The sequence below is a fragment of the Pristiophorus japonicus genome, chromosome 6 (genome assembly GCF_044704955.1).
Source record: "Pristiophorus japonicus isolate sPriJap1 chromosome 6, sPriJap1.hap1, whole genome shotgun sequence".
NCBI lineage: Eukaryota > Metazoa > Chordata > Chondrichthyes > Pristiophoridae > Pristiophorus > Pristiophorus japonicus.
Genome location: NC_091982.1, coordinates 226,134,640 through 226,140,693, shown reverse-complemented (window position 1 = coordinate 226,140,693; position 6,054 = coordinate 226,134,640). Strand labels below are relative to the sequence as shown.

Sequence of the window (6,054 nt, the reverse complement as noted above, 5' to 3'; positions counted from 1 at the left end):
CACACATCATGCTGCTACATTTTAATTAGCCTTTTGCTGTAGCTTGCACTTTTCCATGTATTTTTTCCCATTCTTCCTCTGAGCAAATCCTCAAGGAAAATGGTGCAGAATACAATGAAATTGTGTCAGCTGCTTTGTTTTGTGTTTTCATTTTGTCTATATACAAGAATTTATTTTTAAAAGCCAAGGTTATAGTAACATTTAAAAATGACTGATTATCAGTTGCTTTATCCATTTGTTTGCTGTTTTTGTTTTCTGATCCTACTCAATTTGTGTCATTTGCTTTCTTTATGCTGTTTCTGTGTTTCGTTTCCATTGTCATTTTTTCCTTTCATTTTGCTACATTTCTGCAACAAGGAGACACTTCCGGCTCCTTCTCTTGTGACTAGCTTTTAACCTTTCCCTCTCTGAGGGCTTGACTGAAAGATGTGAATGAGTGTATGTATGATTTAATTTCAAAGAAGTTACCACTCACACAGTCAGACAGTGCCGCTTAATTGACATGATTATGTGGATTCCAGCACCATATTTTAGCATAAACAAGCTGAAAAATTGTTGAATGTATACGGTGGAATAATTTGCTACCCATTTTTATTAGAAAGCAGTTTTACAATCAAGAGGCAGGCCACCGTTGTATGATGATCAACTGATGCAAATGTGTCCTTACAGAATTTCTCTATTTTGTTTTTAAGATGTGTATCTTTAAAAATAATTACTTTTGAAACTTGTAGCAGCCATATTATCCAACTTGTCTGAGAAGCTGTTGAAAAATATTTACCCTGAATCATGCTCCGTTATCTCTGGGAGGTGTTGATATACTCCTAATGGCTATTCAATAGAAGTGGAGGGAAATCAATTGCAAGGAGAATGTAGTTTGTTTATTGTCAGGAGTTGTTTCAAGGTTGTATGAATTGTAAAGGCTATTTTTTTTTAATGGGTATGATTGGAGGTAATGTGACATAGTTTCAGCAAAGGACCATAACCTTTATTGTTTCATGTTAGAAAGCACCATGATACTAATTATTTTATGCTAGGAAACTATTATGTTAACCCTTTTGTTTTTAGTGTTTGCCATGTATATTTCCAATTGATACTTGCAGTTTCTACCATTAAAAAATACTAGTTATAGTATATAAAAATAAAGTTATAGCACATAACAATAAAGTTATAGTACATTACAATAAAGACAGAGAATGACAGCTCTTTACATATTTGTACCCTGCAATGTTAAATTTTAGGTAAGAGCAACCATAATAATATGACAGCTAATTCAAGAGTTTCTCTGTTGTAGCTGTCAATTAACTATTTGAGACATAGGCCGGAATTTTCTGGGGTCCGTTGTTAGTCGGAGCGGGTCGGCAACCTCCCATTATCCTGCCCTTACACGCCTTTGCCTCAGGTACCTCTGCCAGCGTGGCAATGTCCAGAATGGCAGAGGCAGGTGACCTAATTCTAATCATTAAGAGGTACTTGTCAGACACTTATGCATCTTTTTAACCCTACCTTTAAATTTACTTGGATGTCCACAGGAAGCACGTAGCTCGGGAACCACGTCTGTCAACCTGAGGCGAGAGTTCAGTGGCCATTGCTCCAGCTGATCACTTGACACCATCAAATGTACAGTAAAAGCTCCCACCTGACACCTAATCATGTTCCTCAGGCAGAAGCTGTTGCTGGCTGCACTCCCAGCACAGATTCTGCAGGCTGCAAGTCGGTCCAGCAAAGTCTCCATCTAGTCTCGCCTCATTGGAGGAACCACTCTCACCATTGACAGATCGCTTCTCTCATCTCTACTTCACCTGCCATCTATTCCATCAGCATGGGTGCCGCTTATACTGTCTCACCTTGGTCCTCAGAATCTGACCACGATGAGCCCCAACACCAACAGCACCAGGCAGCACCAACAACAACACCACCAACCTTCTCCAAAACAACCTGATGCTGCACAGGACAGAAGGCTGTACCGCGCCAAAGGCAATACCCCCAACACAGGGTATACAGGTAGCACAAAGGAGTGGGTGGACATGCCTTACCAGTGGCTGTCAAATTCATCAGCGTCCTCAACCTCTTCGCCTCCTTCCAGGGATCTGCTGCAGACATTTGCGGCATCTCACAGTTGGCCATCCACAGATGCATCACACAGGTCACCGATGCCCTGTTTGACAAGTCAGCCAATTATATCAACTTCGCCACTGATGAGCAGGCACTCAGCTTTGCCACTCTGGCTGGCTTGCCATGGTGCAGGGCATCATCGATTGCATACATGTGGCCATCAGGGCACCCCATCATTACCCAGGAGTCTTTGGCAACCGCAAGGGCTTCCACTCCCTCAATGTACAGCTCGTCTCCCAACATAGGAAGATCATCATGCATGTGTGCGTCAAATTCCCTGGCAGCTGTCATGACTCGTCCTGCGCCAGTCCACCCTCCCTCAGCTCTTCGCTCCTCCAAAGAGACGTTCCGGCTGACTGCTTTGAGACAAGAGTTATCCACTGAAGACGTGGCTCATGACACCCTTGAGGAGGCCAAGTACTGAGGCCCAGGAGAGATATAATAAAAGCCACATTTCCACCAGATGTGTCATAGAGCAGACAATGTGCTTCAGATTTTTTTTTTTTTTTTAATTCGTAGCCAATCGTTCCAATTCTTTGTCAAATCACAAACGCCAGAGGTCACCTTGCACACGCCAAGGATCACTCTGCGCCAATGCTCTTAGCCAAAAGGCCTAGAGCCACTGCACCGTTCCTGGAAGTACTGCAATACCAGGTTCGTGCCATGGAGGTGGATGGGTCAGGTCCCCCACACACCTCCGTGGAGGTGGATGGGTCAAGCCACCCCACCCACCTCCTGTTTCCAAAAAAGCAAGCATATACCTTCCTGATCCAGGGAGAACCACCCGGAGGTCATGGTGGCTACTCCCCTGTCAGGTCAGTTACGCATGATCTTAGCCAAAAGGCCGAGACAATGTGCTTCAGATGCCTTGACAGATCTGGAGGAGCTGTTCAGTACGCAACAGCCAGGGTCTCCAGAATCGTCCAGGTCTGCTGCGCCCTGCACAACATAGTGCAGCGGTGAGGATTAGCGCTGCATGTGGAGCAGGGCAGAAAGCCTCTTCGGAAGAGGATGAGCAGGAGCTGGAGGAACTACAGGCTAAATCCCACCTGCACCCTAACCATGATCAGCTTTCTATAACTTTACGCAGTACACCCATGTGGCTGGCACCACCCCACACCAACACCATAAAGCATCCTTACAATGACCAAGCCAATTCTTTTACACTAACCATCATTGCTCGAGGTAATGCTATGTCTCACCATTCACTGCAACTCACCAAGCCACTTTCAAAGTGCACACAAATCTGTCCAAGAGCAGAAAGTGGTAAAAATAAAGATTTTTATGTTTGACAGCACATTAACAGAAACTTTACATGTACATTGAATAAAACACCCAATCGGCTACTGTTTTGTCATATTTCTCTTCCACGTACTTCTGCAAGATGCTACACCACAATGTAACACCACTGTATTACTGTATACACTCAACCTAGATGCACACCTTGACCACAAGTTGTGAACTTGTGGGAGATACTCCTTACCTGATCACACAAGTAAAAAAGGGAGGTACAACGTAGGATCATCATCTTTGGAGTCCTGTAAATAAAGAGAGCAGGTCACAGAGTGACCTTGTCCCCAGAATGTGCCTCGTGTGGTTTCATACTGTAGAGTAAGGACTTTATATTGGCGACAAGAAATGGGAATTCACGGCCCACAAGAATGGCCACCGGTAGCGCAAAGGAACGGAACTGTGTTGGGGAAGACTGGGACGATTTCGTCGAGAGGCTTCAGCAAAGCTTTGTTACAAAAGAATGGTTGGGGGATGCAGCGGCCGACAAGCGAAGGGCTCATCTTTTGACCAGCTGCGGACCAAAGACTTACGCGCTCATGAAGGACTTACTAGCGCCCGAAAAGCCGGCGGAAAAAACCTTTGAAGAACTTACCAAATTGATCGGGGAGCACCTCAAACCGGCGAGTAGCATACTTATGGCCCGACACAGATTCTATACCACCGACGTCGTGAAGGACAGAGCAGACCGGACTTCGTAGCGGACCTCCGGTATTTGGGCAGCCTCTGTAAGTTCACAGACGCCTGCAGGGGGGAGATGCTAAGGGCCTTCTTTATCGAGGGCATCGGTCATGCGGGAATTTTCCACAAGTTAATTGAGACCAAGGATTTGACCTTGGAAGCGGCGGCGTTGATAGCTCAAACTTTCATGGCGGGGGAGGAAGAGACGAAAATAATATACGTGCGCAATTCTGCCTCTAACGCGGCAATGGATCAGGGAATCAACATCATCAATGCGACTCAGAGCCCTGCAGGCAGGCAGGGGCAGTCCGACACTCCCCAGGCAGCAATAGATGCCAGAGTAGGAGTTCTACAGAGACAATGGCAGGCTGAACAGACATTCACGCCATCACAGTGGATAATGCGGCCCGGGATGGGGCCATTGACACCCACTAATAGGGTACTTAAGAGCAGTACAAGGGACAGTCAGCGCGGAATGCCTGGCCATAGTCCCTTTGTTCCCAACAATGGAAACTTTAACTCATGCTGGAGGTGTGGGGGAAAACATTCAGCTAGATCTTGCAGATTTCAACAGTTTGTCTGCAGAAACTGCAATCTCAGTGGCCATTTAGCTCGAATGTGCAGGAAGTCTGCAACCAGACTAATATATGAGGTGGATGGACCAGAAGAGGGTTCTTTGAGGCAGGATGACTTGATGAGGGTTTTATTAAATGGTATCCCTGTACACATGGAGCTGGACACTGGGGCCAGCCAGTCACTCATGGGAATTTAGCAATTTGAGAAGCTATGGCCACTTAAAGCCAGTAGACCCAAATTAGCACGTATCGAGACACAATTACGGACTTACATTAAAGAAATCATTCCGGTGCTAGGCAGTGCAATGTTGGCTGTCGCACACAATGGGTTAGTGAATCGGCTACCGCTCTGGATTGTCCCGGGCAATGGTCCCGCACTGTTGGGGAGGAGCTGGTTAGCCGAGATGAACTGGAAATGGGAGGATGTTCACGCAATGTCATCTGTGGAGCGAAGTTCGTGCTCACAAGTCCTACAACAATTTGATTCACTATTCCATGAGGGAGCATAGACCACCTGAAAGACTAAACCTATGATCCCAATAAGACTTTGGGGGGGAAGGTGATGTCATGTATGTAACCACAATGTAACACCACTGTATTACTGTATACACTCAACCTAGATGCACACCTTGACCACAAGGGGTGAACTTGTGGGAGACACTCCTTACCTGATCACACAGGTATAAAAAGGGAGGTCCCACACAGAGCCATCGTCTTTGGAGTCCTGTAAATAAAGAGAGCAGATCACAGAGTGACCTTGTCCCCAGAATGTGCCTCGTGTGGTTTCATGCTGTAGAATAAGGACTTTACACTACCCCTGTGGTTTCAGCAAAGGTAGAGGTAGCTGCTCACTGCCCTGCTGCAACTGCATAGACACTCTTGACGGACGTCCTCTGGGTTTTGGAGCCTGCTCCTCCTGCGGCTGTGCTGGGGCAGACTCGGCCATCGCTGTCTGAGGAGGCATCTGGGGCTCTGGCTGTGGGATGGCAACGGGGGAGAAGTGTGAGCACTTTGAGAGGAGCCCCCACTCCCTTGTCCCCTCTCACCATCATCCCTCTCATGGGCCACGCGCACTTTCCTACTCGCAAGGAGCTGGAGAGCACCTTGTTGCACATTAGTGGGGCCATGAGGACCCATACCTACACTGACATCCCTCCGACAGAGGAGGTCTATGAGCTTCTGCCATCTATTCTCCATAGAGACCGTGTGCTCCTGTGAGTGGTGCATTAGCTGTTTCAGGCCATAATTTACATGGAAGAGCATTTCGTTGCCATCGCCTGTGACACGGTGAAGCTCATGTTGGACTCCTTCATTCTTTGAACATTTGCAGATATTGCAGTCACAAAACCTGCCAGAGCCTCCTAGCTGCCCCTCCAGGATCGCCCTCTTTCTGGAT

The 6,054-nt window shown here is 46.7% G+C and overlaps 1 pseudogene; it reads right to left on the bottom strand.

The window, feature by feature from the left end:
- Positions 1–2,729: 2,729 nt before the first annotated feature.
- LOC139266438 (U2 spliceosomal RNA) lies at positions 2,730–2,968 on the bottom strand (annotated as a pseudogene).
- Between the last annotated feature and the right edge of the window lie 3,086 nt (positions 2,969–6,054).